The following is a 16438-nucleotide window of genomic DNA, read 5'->3' on the forward strand; positions in this document are numbered from 1 at the left end:
AAGCAGAAAAGTTGCTCACTAGAACAACACCTTCCTCTATCTCCTCTCTTCTGCCTCTAGCATCTGAGTCTCATTGTCTTGGGCCCACTAGCAAAGAGCAGATCAGTGTGAATTAGTGATTTAGGACCTTGTTTCTGAACAGCATGTTTGGGAAGAAGGGAAAGGAAAGTGTGCTCCTGGGGAAGAAGAGTCCCAAAAAGTAAAGCAGGAGAATTGAAAGATTTAATTCCCATTGTTTCCCTCAGAGCCACTTTTTAATTTTCTCTTTTCTATTTCTTCTTCTCTCCTATCATTGCCATTGACCTAGGTCCCTTATCAAAAAAAAAAGAGACCCAAACCTGTTGCTGTCCAGTCAATTCCAACTCATGGAGAACTCATGTGTTTCAGGGTAGAACTGTGCTCCATATGGTTTTCATATCTGTGACCTTTCAGAAGCAGATTGCCAGGCCTTTCTTTCCAGGCACTTCTGGTTGGATTCAAACTGCCAACCTTTTGGTTAGTAGCAGAGCACTTAAATGTTTGCACCTCCCAGGGCCTCATACCTGATATAAATGAGAAGAGACTAAGAGAATGACAGAAAGGACAAGGGAAATCATAGTGGGGGTGGGGTGGGGATAGGGGTCATAGATTTACTGACTATGTACAAGCCAGGTTAGGGGCTAGGCCCTCGGGTACATTAGCTCTTTTCAGTACCTTTCTGAGCCACATAGAAACTTGAAATAAAAGAAAAAATCATTAATACTTATCCTGTCTGTGACGTGATGGTTAATGTTATATGTCAACTTGGCTAGACTTTGATTCTCAGTGGTTTTGCAGACACTATGCAATCACTTTCCATTTCGTGCTCTGATGTGAGCAGCAATCAGTTGAAAGGGTATTTTCCTTGGGAGTGGGGCCCGCCTCCAGTATAAAAATGGATGTTCTGGCAAAGCTTCCTCTCTTTTGATCCTGCACTCTTCTTGTCACTTGATCTCTGGTTTTGGGGACATGAGAAGCCTTCAGTCTGCCACCTGACCTGCAGATTTTGAGTTCGCCAGTCCCTGCAACCACATGAACCAGCAGAAGCCTTCAGCTTGCCACCTGGCCCACAGATTTGGGACTTGCCAGCCCCTGTGATTGCATGAGCCATTTCCTTGAAGTAAATTTCTCTCTAAATGTCTATATACGTCTCACTGGTTTTGCTCCTCCAGAGTACTCAGATTATGATGCCGTGTTTCTTTGAAATTTTGATATTTTGTTCACCGTGAAGTTTTTGAATTAACTTTTATTTTTTAAAATATTGCATTGAAATATTATCTGTCTTCACTACTCAGTTTTTGGTGTTTCCTTAATTTTTTCCCTGAGGTGAGTACCTCACTCACCCTAGTCTCTGCTGGCTCTTTTAATCTTCACAACAACCTCATGAGGTAGGTTTTATTATTCCAACTACACAGGGGAGAAAGCAAGGTTTAGAGAGGCTAGATGCTTTGCCCAAGTCACATAGCTGGTAAGTAGAGGAGCTATGATTTAAACCTATGTGTACCACCTCCTGAGTTCATAAACTGTCCTCTTTGCCAAGCATTGGCAAACTATAGCCCATGGGCCAATGTTTTTATGAATAAAGTTTTATTGGAACATAGTCATACCCATTATTTTAGTATTACCCATGGCTACCTTTAAGAAGCACTGGTGGTGCAAAGGTTAAGCACTCAGCTGCTGACCAAAAGGTTGGCTGTGAAAACCCACCCAACAGCTCCATGGGAGAAAAAAGACCTGGTGGTCAGCTTCCATAAAGATTACAGCCAAGAAAACCCTACCTTGTCACATGGGGTTGCTACGAGTCAGAATCCACTCAGCAGCACCTAACAACAACAGCAAGGCAACTTTTACACCACAATGGCAGAGCTGAGTAGCTGCAGCAGAGACCATATGGCCCACAAAGCCTAAGATGTTTGCTATCCGGCCTTTCAGTTTGTCAGCCTGTGTTTTATACCATACATTTCCAGGGAGAAAAATCCACCATTACCTTTTCTTCACTCCTCACTCACCTTTGGTTTCTGAATTTAAGGTCTACTTAGGGTTGCTATGAGTCAGAATCAACTGGACAGCAACGGGTTTGGTTTTTTCTTTTTTTTGGCTTAGGGATATGGGGAAAACCTGGTGGTAGAGTGGTTAAGCGCTGTGACTGCTAACCAAAATGTCAGCAGTTCAAATCCACCAGGTGCTTTTTGGAAACCGTATGGGGCAGTTCTACTCTGTCCTGTAGGGTTGCTATGGGTCAGAATTGACTTGATTGCAATGGGTGATTATATTTATCCCAGCTGATCAGGCTGGTCAATTCACCTGGCTGATGGTTTCTTTAAGAAAGAAAGGCTGGAGGTTAAACAAATAACCTAAATAAATAAATAAATAAAAGTATACTTCTTAAATATATAACTGAAATCTTCCTAAAAGAATCAGAAGAAAGAATGGAATTCTCAACCACAAAAACAAACCCCATTTTAGACACAATTCAATTTGTTAAAGGGTTAGCAAAGCTAGGGTACTTAGTCAAACCAGCCACCAGGTGTCTCTGTAAACTCCCTGCAGGTCCCTGCACAGGCAACTGAAGATACATCATGTGTGAAATTTGCTGTTTTCAAAACCAGCTGTAAAGAGAAAATGAAAAAAGAAAAAAAAAAAATGTTTGAAATGTAACCACTGCAAAAACAGATCTATAGCAATTCATCATTTATCCAGAAAGGGAGTAAGCTAAGTGCTTACTATAATTCAATCCATTAACAGATTTAAGCTAAGAATAGGTTATTAGAGTCAATTTGTCCTAATCAACATACTTTCTAGACCATTCGTGCTTTACTTTTTTCCCACCTCTTAGGCAGATCTATGCCTAAAAGAGCACAATCCTGAAAACCAAAACGGACGATTCCAGGAGGGTCTGCGAGGAGCTAACTCCTTCACTGGTTTGTAGGACTAGATTTCACACCTGTAGGGCAAAGAATTTCAAAGTCAGTATTCAAACTATTTGCTTATGTTAAAAAATAAATGCATGAAATGCTATGGTCAAGGTCCAAGAAACAAAGTAGTGGAAAAGTTGTACCATTCTCCAGAAATGAGTTTAATTAGGCTTCTTATCATCCTTTCCCTTCACGCCACCTCACCCTGCCCTTACAAGAAAATGTAAATACTCCAGTGAACAGACTGCTTCCTCTGACAGTAATTTCTGTCTGAGTTAATTCTGCAAATAAGCCCTGTGTTCAACAACATAGAGGGACCACAGATACTTTCTTCAAGGGTTCAGGAAAATGCCTCTTGTGGGAAGTCTCTAGGGTAAATCTCCCTGAGCTTCTCCAGCTTGTCCAAGACAATATTGTTCTTCATTTTTAAATTGCTACTTATAGTAATCACAATAGGAACAATGGCTAATACTACTGAGTACTCACTACATACTTATCAGTGTGCTAAAAGAAACTGGCAAATACTATGTCCTTAAAGGTCATTTCTTCGGGTTTCCATGACAGTAAAACTCTTCTGGTTTTTTTTTACATTTCTGGGCAACCCCACCCCATCCAGCTCCTCTCTGGATGTTGTATTCCTCAGGATTCAGTCTCAGGCCCTCTTCTCTTGGTTAGTGTCTTAGTTATCTTGTGCTGCTAGAACAGAAATACCACAAGTGGATGGTTTTAAAAAACAGGAATTTATTTTCTCACCTTTTAGAAGGCTAGAAATCTGAGTTGACGGTACCAGTTCTAGGGGAAGGTCTTTGTTCTCTGTTGACTTTGGAGGAAGGTCCTTGTCTCTTTTCAGCTTCTGTTTCCTGGTTCCTTGGAAATCTCATGTGGCATCTAGCTTCCCCCATTTCTGCTTGCTTGCTTAATGTGCTCTTTTATATCTCAAAAGAGGTTGATTTAAGACACACCCTACACTAATACCGCCTTACTGACATAGCAAAGAACCCTATTCTCAAATGGGATTATAACCACGGTATAGTAGGATTTAGAACACATGTTTTGGCAGGGACACAATTCAATCCACGCAATCATGTATGAGAAAATCTTAGCAGTTAAGATGAAACCTCAAACTATAAGAAAAGAGGGTGCAATAGGATGTTCCAAAATGATAAAGTACATGTCCCAAAGAGGAGCGCTAACTGCAGACTTGGTCCCATCTCTCTAGGTAGATGAATTCTTTATGTTGGTGCTTTTCAACTTTAAAATGCAATGGAATCTCTGGGGTGTCTTAGTTAACTAGGGCTGCCATAACAAAGGAAACCCTGGTGGCATAATGGTTAAGTGCTATGGCTGCTAACCAAAAGGTCAGCAGTTTGAATCTACCAGGCGCTCCTTGGAAACTCTATGGGGCAGTTCTACTCTGTCCTATAGGATCGCTATGAGTCGGAATCAACTCGATAGCAATGGGTTTTTTGGTCATAACAAAATGCCAAAAGTGGATAGTTTTAAAGAACAGGAAGTTATTTTCTCACAGTTCTAGAGGTTAAATGGCCAAATCAGGGCCTCGGCTGTGTTAATTTCTCTGTGGGCCTCTCTCCAAGTTTCTGTCATCAGCTGGCAATACTTGGCATTCCTTTGCTTGAAGACAGGTTTACACACAGCCTCTGTCCTCCCCCTGTGTGTCTCTGCGTGTATTCTGCGCCATTTATAAGACACCGCTCAGAAGTGATCAGGCTTAGAACCACGCTATTCTGGTATGACCACATTAACATAACAAAAGAGAAACCCTATTTCCAAACAGCATCATATTCACAGACATAGGGGTTACTTTCACATTTCTTTTTACAGGACACAATTCAATTCTTAACACCAGGGGATTTTGATAAAATGCAGATTCTGAGTGAGTAAATCTGGGATGAGGCTAAGATTCTGCATTTTTAAAAGGTTACCATGTGCTGATCCATGGACCACACTTTGAGTGGCAAGGCCCTATAATTATAGTCAGACTGATAAAACAAATATAAGTTGCCAATAACACTAACAGATCAGATCAATGTATAATAATGAGTGAACTGTGGGATGGGGAATGTAGATCATGAAAATTTTAAAGCATACATGCTTCAGGTTTCCAAAAATCAAAATTTATTTGAAAAAAAAAAGAACGTAAAAGTTTTGTGACATTGAAAGTGACATTTAATTATTTTTTTTAAAGAGCTCAACCTAAAGACTAATTGTACATTTTGGTCAAAGATTCTATAGAAGAATCCTGATAAAAAGGGGAAAAATGCAGAAAAGAATTTGAAATTCCCAGGGACTCTAGACTTTCTGGAGCCATGTAGGCTGGATGAATCCCTGAAACTACTGTCCTGAGATAATATTTAAACTCTAAATCAAAAATATCCCCTGAAATCTTCTTAAAACCAAACAATAGTTTAGCTTAACTAGTAAAAAATGTCTGCCTTGAGCATTATGCTCCTTTAAGAACTATCTAAAAAAAAAAAAACTATCTATACGGGATCAAATTGACAACAGCAACACAAAAGGTTAGTTAAGAAGCTTAGGGGGCATGGAGTTTACGTTAATGGAGGAGGAACAACTCAGAAAAGAGGGCGAGAATGGTTATCCAACTCAAAGAATGTAACCAATGTCACTGAATTGTACAGGTAGAAAGAGTTGAGTTGGTATATGTTTTGCTGTGTATATTCTAAACAACAACAACAAAATACATAAAATTTAGAGAAAAAAGCACATAACCTAAAAAAAAAAAAAAAAAGACTAATTTGTGCACATGTGAATTGCTAGGTCTGGTATCCCCATTAAGAATCAATCAGCTGATAACCCAAAATCTGCAACTTTGGCTAGTCTGAAATCTTTTTTGGGAGGTGGAGCATGGTCTGTGTGATTATTGCAACCCTAAACTGAGACCGAAATAGAAATTCCAAGAATGAATAAAATAAAAATATCAAAAATAATGGAAGATGATGGAAAAAAATCTTAAATCCACCATATTAGCAATTTTTAAATCAATTTTATGTAATTTTCCCTAGTCATGACAATTCCTGTGTGTTTTGTCAGCTTTTAAAGGGTTTTTATGAGTTGGAATTGACTCAACGGCACTGGGGGTTTGTTAATGTATTTAAGAAAATCCAATGTGTTACAGTGGTGATTTTAATGAAATAAACCGAACTTAATTTCGGCTTGCAAGCAACACTAAAATGTTTGGGAAAAATTATTTTCTTAAAATCATAAGGTTGCTCTAATACATACATCATGTGTAGATACAGAAATATTGACCATTTGGTTTGGAATGTTAATTGTTTAATGGATTTATGAGATAGATTAATAAATTGGATATTAAACAAAGAACAAATAGTAATGAGCATCTCCCTCCTGAAACAAAAGCCCTTCACACATTAAAGAATCTATCAAAACTCTTCCCTATCCACAGATTCTCCCCTGGGGATTTCATGCAGTCCACCCTGTATACACTGCTGTCACGTAAATGTGAAACTAGCCTGAACCTCTCTAAGTCTGAGACTCTTACTCAACTGCCCACCCGATATCACCACTTGGATGTCCCATGGGCATCTTACATAACACATTCAAAACCAACCATTGTGTGTGTGCGTGTGTGTGTGTGTGTAAAAAGTTAAACACAAAAGTAAAGCATATAATGAATGTTTATGTAAGCATCACTCAGATTCAACAATTATCGATTCATGATCAGTGTTCATACATTTACTGCTCCTTTGTTATTTTGAAGAAAATGCTGGTCATTATACCTTTTCACGCATAAATATTCAATATGTATCTTTAAAAGATAAAGACTTAAAACCCATAACCACAATACCATTCTCTCCCCCACAAAAGGAAATTAACAATAATTCCTAAATATCATTAAATAATCAGTCAACTTCCAATATACAATTGTTTCATGAATATCAGAAATGTTTTCTGTTTGTTTTGCTTTTATACTGTGTTTAAATCAAGATTCAAATAAGCTCTATATATTATAACTGATGTTTCATCTCTTTCAATCTATAGGCTTTCCCTTTCTCTCTTTTATTTCCTTGCCATGTATTTCTGGAAAAATCTGGGTCATTTTCTAGTAGAATTTTCCACTTTTTGGATTTCATTAAATGCTTCTCCATGGCGTTGTTTAACAGGTTCCTCTGTCTTCCATATTTCCTGTACATTAGAAGTTGGATCTAGAGGAAACTTAATTCAGCCCCTTTCCCATCCCAGCCTTCAAACTCTCATCTTTCCCCATCTCAGTAAGATCCCCACCATGTGTCAGAGCCTCAAGCCTGAAAGATTGTTTTCCTCTCTCTCCCACTCACCCCATATCCAATATAACAAGTTTGGATAGCCCACTTCTACAACTACCACCAAAACAACTAGTCTCCACCTATGGACAGTTGATCTTCGATAAAAGGCCAACGTCCATCAAATGGGGAAAAGACAGTCTTTTTAACAAATGGTACTAACAAAACTGGATGTCCTTTTGCAAAAGAGAGAAAGAAACGTGACCCATACCTCACACCAAATACAAAAACTAGCTCAAAATGGATCAAAGGCCTAATTATAAAACCTAAAACTATAAGGATCATGGATGAAAAAATAGGGACAATGCTAGCAGTCCTAATATATGGCATAAATAGAATACAAAACATAACTAAAAATGCACAAACAGCAGAAGATGAACTAGATAAATGGAACCTACTAAAAATTAAACACGCTCATCAAAAAAGCAAAAAGTGAACCTACAGACTGGGAGAAAAATTTTGGCTACGACATATCCGACAAGGGTCTAACCACTAAAATTTATACAATACTTCAACACCTCAACAACAAAAAGCCAAACAATCCAGTTAAAAAATGAGCACAGGATATGAACAGACACTTCACCAAAGAGGGCATTCAGACAGCTAACAAATACACGAAGAAATGCTTGCAATCATTAGCCATTAAAAAAAAAAAAAAAAAAACCCAGTGCAGCCATTAGAGAGATGCAAATCAAAAACTACAATGAGATGCCATCTCACACTGACATTACTGGCACTAATTAAAAAAAAAAATAGAAAATAACAAATGTTGGTGAGACTGTAGGGAGATTGGAACTCTTAAATACTGTTGGTGGAAATGTAAAATGATACAACCACTATGGAAAACAATATGGTGCTCCCTTAAAAAGCTAGAAATAGAAATACCATTGACCCAGCAATCCCACTCCTAGGTGTATACGCTAAAGAAATAAGTGACACGAATAGACATATGCACACCCATGTTCATTGCAGCATTATTCACAACAGCAAAAAGATGGAAACAACCTAAGTGTCCACCAACAGATGAATGGATTAACAAATTGTGGTACATACACACAATGAAATACTACACAATGACAAAGAATAAATGTCCAATACGTGAAACATCTTACAACATGGATGAATTTAGAGGACATTATGCTGAAGGAAATAAGTCACTCACAAAAGGACAAAATATTGTTAAGATCACTGTTATAAACAAGAAAAGGTTTACACACAAGAAAAAAAAATTCTTTGATGGTTACCAGGGATGAGAAGGGGAGGGAGGAAAAATTACTAAATAGATAGAAGACACGTGTTAATATTAGTGAAGGGAAACGCAATACACAATATGGGGGAAGTCAGCAAAACATGACCAAAGCATGGGAGGACACTGAGAGAAACGCAAGAACAAAGGGCAACAACAGTAATTACTATAATATACACAATCCTGCAACAATAGTATTAACAAACACTAATTTACAAATGGATACATAGGTAGATAGATATGCCAAGGGGTGTAGAAGGGTGTAAGGGAACACACTCATCTGCAGATATAGGTTTGGTGGTGGATATCTCTACATACATAACTGTAGGTGCTGCTTACATATTAATATAAACAATAGAGCTCACAAGGGCCACAGTCAGGGCAACTTCTTAGACATAACCAAACACCTCACAGGATGAAGTTTCCAGGCTGGAAGGTGAAGGGTCATGGACTCAGGGAACATCTACAACATAGTTCATAAAGACAAAATTCTGCATCTTACTTTGTTGAGTAGAGTCTGGGGTCTTAAAAGCTTGTGGCTGGCCATTTGAGACACATCTGTTGGTCTCTTGGAAACCCTGGTGGCATAATGGTTAAGTGCTATGGCTGCTAACCAAAAGGTTGGCAATTCAAATCTACCAGGTGCTCCTTGGAAACTCTATAAGGGAGCTCTACTCTGTCCTATATGGTCACTATGAGTCAGAATTGACTTGACGGCAGTGGGTTTGGTTTTGGGTTTATTGGTTTCTTACTGTCCGGAGCAGGGGAGAGTGAGGAAGGCCAAAGACTCAAGAGAACAATTAGTCCAAAGGACTAATGGACCACATACACCACAGCCTACATGACCCCGAGACCAGAAGAACTAGATGGTGCCTGGCTACCACTACCATCCACTCTGACTGGGATCACAACAGAGGGTTCCAGACAGAGCAGGAGAAAAATTGTAGAACAAAAAGTCAGATTCACAAAAAAGACCAGACTTAACTGCTCTGACAGAGACTGGAAGAATCCCTAAGACTATGGCCCTAAGACACCCCTCTGAATAGAAACTTAAGTCATTCCCAGAGACCACCTTTCAGCCAAACCAAAGACAGGCCCATAAAATAAACAACAACACCGGAGAAGAACATGCTCCTTAGAAAAATCGATTATGTGAGGTCAAAAGGGCAACATTTGCCCAAAACCAGAGATAAGAAGGCAAGAAGGGATAGAAAATCAGGACAAAAGGAAACGAGGAAACTAGGACAGAAATGGGGAGAATGCTGACACATTGTAGGGAATGCAACCAATGTCATGGAAAACTTTATGTACAAATTATCCAGTGGGAAACTAATTTGCTCTGTAAAATTTCACCTAATGCACAATAAAAAATTAAAACAAAACAAAAACAGGTCTCCTTATACCCTTGAAACCCGTCCAACTCATTCCTCGCAAAGCAGCCAGAGAGTTGTTTTTGAAGCCTAAGTCAAATTACGTCATCCTTTGTAAGCTCTAGCAAAGCCTCCCATTGTCTATAGATAAAGCCCTTGTCATGACCTTCAAAGCCTGGCATGATCTAACCCCTGCCTGCCCCTCCAGCTTCAATGTACATGGCCTTCTCTCTGATCTCTAAGCATTGGTCCCATTAGCATTTTAGTTAGCAAACAGTTCCAGATCCCTGCCAACTCAGGACTTTCGCAGTTCCTTTTTCCTGGAATGTACTTCCCCCTATCGTTGCATGTCTGCTTGTGTGATCACGTCCTTAATGACTCTCTTACCCTGGATTGTAAATTCCACAAGAGTGAAGACAGTTTGCCATTGTAATCTTTACATCCCTGTGAAGTTTTTATTATTATCCCCATTCACAGATGAGGAATAGGCTTAGAGAGTTTTAAATAACATGTCCAAGTTGCAGATCTCAGAGGGAACCAAGATCCTTCTTATTCACATGCTTATTATTATTACTATGCTGAATCTGATCAACGGTGATGTTTAATGCTGAATTATGCTGCTCAGTCTGCTGTGCTCTGCAAACACAAAGTCACAGATTTACAGAACCTCTCAGAATACTCCCACAAATCTTTGAATTGGCCCTTCATTGAAGGACCAATCATGAAGGAACACAAGGAAAATATACACCTATAATTTAGGCCTTAGTATAAATAATGCCACTTGGCCCTTACAAAATCCATGTACTGATAAGAAGACAAAGGCTCTGAAAAGTTGTATTTCATGTATTTTTACATAAAGAGGCAGCATTGCATAGTACTTAAGAGTCCAGATGGGGTTCAAATCCTAGAACTTTCATTTTTCAGCTGAGTGGCCCGGGGTAAGTCACTTAAGCTCTGTGTCCCAGTTTACTCATCCCTAAAGGAGGAATGGGAGCATTGGTGGTCCAGTGACAGGATTCTCGCCTTCCATGAAGGAGACCTGGGTTCAATTTCCAGCCAGTGTAGCTCAGGTACAGCCACAGCCCATCTGGAGTGGAGGCTTTTATGTTGCTATACTACTGAATAGGTTTCAGCAGAGCTTCCAGACTAAGACAGACTAGGAAGAAAGGCCAGATAATTTACTTCCAAAAATCAGCCAAGGAAAACCCTATAAGAACGTCGAACTGGCAAATGTTGTGCTATCTTTATTTTACAACAATAAAAGAGAATCTAATCATACACTACAAAAAACAAACAAGCAAACAAAAATTCATACAGCCTCACACCCAGAAATCTCATGCCTGGTTATTTATCACATAGAAATAAAAGCACCAGTGAAGGAAAAACAAATAAACACCAATTAAAAAAAAACCCACCACCACCAACAAAACCCTATGGCTCGGAGGTGGAGCCAACATGGTGGAATAGACAGAAGCTTCCAGTGAGCCCTCTTTACAACAAAGACCCGAAAAAACAAGTGAAATGAGTATATTTATAACAAGCTATGAGCCCTGAGCATCAAACACAAGCTTAGAAAATGAACAGAGGGGGAGGGAGAGGAAAAGACGGTTCAGAAGCAGAGAGGAGTTACCAGACCTGAATCACGGGGAATCCTCAGGCACCATCCTGGAGTGGCAGCAGCGGGCTGCTACTAGCATTTGGCTGCAGTTTCTTCAGGGAGAAGCAGCCAACCACACAGCCTACTCATACCTCTGGAACCACAGAAGAATGGTGCTCTCGGCAAAAGCTAAGTACTTGCGTATATTTTACCTCGCCCCCTGCCCCCAAGCTGGCTTCAGCGGCTGAATTCCCTGGGCCTGAGATAGGCCCTGTTGAGCACCTACAGCCATCCTCTTGGGCTTGGAGAAAGGAAAAAAATTGCAATTGGAGGAAAAGATAATTTGCCAGCTCCACTAACCGGGGGAGCTCAGTACAGAAGTGGCTCCTGTCCGGGCATAAACAGCCTGTGGACTTTGAGCACCTTTGCCCTCTGCATGGACCTGTGTGGGCCTGTTCCAGGACAAGAGGACTTTGTTGGCAGGCTCCAACAATTTCAGCCGTGTGGTGGAGAGGTGAGTGTTTGATGTTTGACATTGCTTTGCCTATTAAACAGGGACCTCACCTACCCACATCAGGGGCCTAAGGACTAGGAGCTTGACTCAGGTTACCCACCCACCCATGACAGGGATCCAAGGGTAAGTGGTACCTCACAGTCCTTTCAACCAAAAACAATGGGCACCCATGGTCCGTCTGCAGGACCAACCCACCTGCACGCTCTAGGGAACAGGGACGCACTTTCCTCAGAGACACTCAGATGTCAGTTCTCAGCCCCCTGCCTTGTTCAGAGCATATTGGTACATATACCAATCACCCTTGCCCCTCTAAGACTGTAGGACAGAGCCTGTACCACACACTTGATGATCAGCTACCTGGACACTTGAGCTGAATTCATACAAGAAAAGTGAATGGACTCCTAGACTGATATACCTGATAACAGCTCTAGCCATCTGGGGACAGTACGTCAGAGCTCAAAAAGCAAAAATAATCAAGCTGGCTCACTCAAGCAACCCATCTGGGCATATCGAAACAAAACAAAGCAAGAAGCTACAACACAGTAAGCAAGCATAAACTAATGCAATAACTTACAGATGGCTCAGAGACAACAGTCAATATCAAGTTACATAAAGAAACAAACCATGATCACCTCAACAAGCTCTCAAAACAAAGAATCCAGGGGTCTTCTAGATGAAAGTGCATTCCTGGAATTACCAGAGGCAGAACACAAAAGATTAGTATACAGAACCCTTCAAGACATCAGGAAGGAAATGAGACAATATGTAGAACAAGCCAAGGAACACACAGATAAAGCAATTGAAGAAATTAGAAAGATTATTCAGGAATGTAATGAAAAATTTAATAAGCTGGAAAAATCCATAGACAGACAGCAATCAGAAATTCAGAAGATTAACAATAAAATTACGGAAGTAGACAACTCAATAGAAAGTCAGAGAGCAGAATTGAGCAAATAGAAGCCAGAATGTCTGAACTTGAAAATAAATCACTTGGCAGTAATATATTTGAAGAAAAATCAGATAAAAGAATTTTAAAAAATGAAGAAACCTTAAGAATCATGTGGGACTCTATCAAGAGAAATAATCTACAAGTGATTGGAGTGTCAGAACAGGGAGGGATAACAGAAAATGCAGAGAGAATTGTTGAAGATTTGTTGGCAGAAAACTTCCCTGATATCATGAAAGATGAGAAGATATCTATCCAAGATGCTCATCGAACTCCACATAAGGTAGATATTAAAAGAAAGTCACCAAGACATATTATAATCAAACTTGCCAAAACTAAAGATAAAGAGAGAATTTTAAGAGCAGCTAGGGATAAATGAAAAGTCACCTACAAAGGAAAGCCAGTAAGAATAAGCTTGGACTACTCAGCAGAAACCACGAAGGCAAGAAGGCAATGGGATGACTTATTTAAAAAAAAATTGAAGGAAAAAAATTGCCAGCCAAGAATCATATATCCAGCAAAACTGTCTCTTAAATATGAAGGAGAAATTAGGACATTTCCAGATAAACAGAAGTTTAGGGAATTCATAAAAACCAAACTAAAACTACAAGAAATACTAAAGGGAATTCTTTGGTTGGAAAATCAATAATACCAGGTATCACCCCAAGCCTAGAATACTGGGCAGAACAATCAGAACTCAACCCAGACAGGGAAATAAAGTTAAAAAAAAAAAAAAAGCTCAAAACAGGGTAACAATGATGTTATTGTATAAAAGAAGGCGACATTAAAACAATAAAGAGGGACTAAGAAATGTAATCAGATCTTTCTACATGGAGAGGAAAATATGTCAGTACAAAGAAATAAAAGTTAAGTTTAAATTTAGAAAAGTAGGGGTAAATAATAAGGTAACCACAAAGGAGACAAACTATCCTACTCATCAAAATATAATACAAGAAAAAAATAGAGACTCAGCAGAAACAAAATCAACAACAACAAACATGAGGAAAGGACAATATGTATAAAGATAATCTCCTCAGCACAAAAAATTAAGTGGGAAAAAGAAACTGTCAACAATACACAAAAAAAAGACATCAAAATGATAGCACTAAATTCATACCTATCCATAATTATGCTGAATGTAAATGGACTAAATGCACCAATAAAGAGACAGAGAGTAGCAGAATGAATTAAAAAACACGATCCGTCTATATGCTGCCTACAAGAGACACACCTTAGACTCAGAGACACAAACAAACTAAAACTTAAAGGATGGAAAAAAATATATCAAGCAAAGAACAATCAAAAAGGAGCAGGAGTAACAATAAGAATTTCTGACAAAATAGACTTTAAAGTTAAATCCATTAGAAAGGATAAGGAAGGACACTATATAATGATTAAAGGGACAATACACCAAGAAGATATAACCATATTAAATATTTATGCACCCACTGACAGGGCTGCAAGATACATAAAACAAACTCTATCAGCTTTGAAAAGTGTGATAGACAGCTCCACAATAATAGTAGGAGAATTCAACACACCATTTCAGTGAAGGACAGGACATCCAGGAAGAAGCTCAGTGAAGACATGGAAGATCTAAATACCACAATAAAAGAACTTGACCTCATAGACATATACAGAACACTCCACCCACAGCAACCAAGTATACTTTCTTTTCTAGTGCACATGGAACATTCTCTAGAATAGACCACATATTAGGTCATAAAGAAACCGTTAGCAGAATCCAAAAGATTGAAATATTACAAAGCATCTTCTCTGACCATAAGGCCATAAAAGTGGAAATCAATAACAAAAAAAAAGCAGGGAAAAAAAAATCAAACGCTTGGAAACTGAACAATACCCTGCTCAAAAAAGCCTGAATTATAGAAGACATTAAGGATGGAATAAAGAAATTCATAGAATCCAATGAGAATGGAAACACTTCCTATCAGAACCTTTGGGATACAGTGAAAGCAGTGCTCAGAGGTCAATTTATATCAATAAATGTACACATCCAAAAAGAAGAAAGGGCCAAAATCAGAATTATTCCTACAACTTGAACAAATAGAAAGAGAAAACAAGAGAAACCCTCAGGCACCAGAAGAAAACAAATCATAAAAATTAGAGCAGAACTAAATGAAATAGAAAACAGAAAAACAATTGAAAGAATTAATAAGACCAAAAGCTGGTTCTTTGAAAAAATCAACAAAATTGATAAACCATTGGCCAACGTGACAAAAGAAAAACAAGAGAGGAAGCAAATAACCTGAATAAGAAAGGAGATGGGCAATAGTACAGCAGACCCAACCGAAATTAAAAGAATCATATCAGATTGCCACGAAAAATTGTATTCTAACAAATTTGAAAACCTAGAAGAAATGGATGAATTACTAGAAACACACTACCAACCTAAACTAATACAAACAGAGGTAAAAAAAAAAAAAAAAAAAAAAAAAAACCAGCGGTAGAACAACTAAATAGACCCATAACAAAAGAAGAGATTGAAAAGGTAATCAAAAAACTCCCAACAACAACAAAAAAAAAGCCCTGGCCCTGATGGCTTCACTGCAGAGTTCTACCAAACTTTCAGAGAAGAGTTTACACCACTACTACTAAAGGTATTTCAGAGCATAGGAAAGGACAGAATACTAACAAACTCATTCTATAAAGCCGCCATATTCCTGATACCCAAACCAGGTAAAGACACCACAAAAAAAGAAAATTACAGACCTATATCCATCATGAACTTAGATGCAAAAATCCTCAACAAAATTCTAGCTGATAGAATTCACCAACATATCAAAAAAACAATTTACCATGACCAAGTGGGATTTATACCAGGTATGCAGGGATGGCTCAACATCTGAAAAACAGTTAATTAAATCCATCACATAAAACAAAAGATGAGAATCACATGATTTTATCAAATGATGCAGAAAAGGCATTTGACAAAGTTCAACACTCATTCATGATAAAAACCCTCAGCAAAATAGGAATTGAAGGAAAATTCCGCAACATAATAAAGGGCATTTATACAAAGCCGACAGACAACATCATCCTAAATGGAGAGAGCCTGAAAGCATTCCCCTTGAGATCGGGAACCAGACAAAGATGCCCTTTATCGCCGCTCTTATTCAACATGGTGTTGGAGGTCCTAGCCAGAGCAATTAGGCTAGATAAAGAAATAAAGCGCATCCAGATTGGCAAGGAAGAAGTAAAATTGTCTCTATTTGCAGACGACATGATCTTATATACAGAAAACCCTAAGGAATCCTCCAGAAAACTACTGCAACTAATAGAAGAGTTCAGTAGAGTATTAGGATACAAGATAAACAGAAAAATCACTTGGGTTCCTCTACACCAACAAAAAGAACATCGAAGAGGAAATCACCAAATCAATACCACTTACAGTAGCCCCCAAGAAGATAAAATGCTTAGGAATAAATCTTACCAGAGATGTAAAAGACTTATACAGAGAAAACTACAATACGCTTCTGAAAGAAACCAACATAA

The 16438-nt window shown here is 38.6% G+C and overlaps 1 long non-coding RNA gene across 6 annotated transcripts in view; it reads right to left on the bottom strand.

Moving 5' to 3' along the window:
* Positions 1-16438, bottom strand: part of LOC111751055 (uncharacterized) — a 35472-nt gene that overhangs the window by 8849 nt on the left and 10185 nt on the right. For 3 of the 6 annotated variants that reach the window (XR_010322109.1, XR_010322106.1, XR_002786130.2), the window contains 2 exons: positions 2848-2962; positions 339-2627 (listed from right to left, as the gene is read on the bottom strand). This is a non-coding gene — a long non-coding RNA (uncharacterized LOC111751055). Of the gene's footprint in view, positions 1-338; positions 2628-2813; positions 2963-16438 lie in introns of all 6 variants that reach the window. The other 3 variants (XR_010322108.1, XR_010322105.1, XR_010322107.1) reach the window with 3 other exon arrangements.

Source organism: Loxodonta africana, chromosome 5, assembly GCF_030014295.1.
Source record: "Loxodonta africana isolate mLoxAfr1 chromosome 5, mLoxAfr1.hap2, whole genome shotgun sequence".
Lineage (NCBI taxonomy): Eukaryota > Metazoa > Chordata > Mammalia > Proboscidea > Elephantidae > Loxodonta > Loxodonta africana.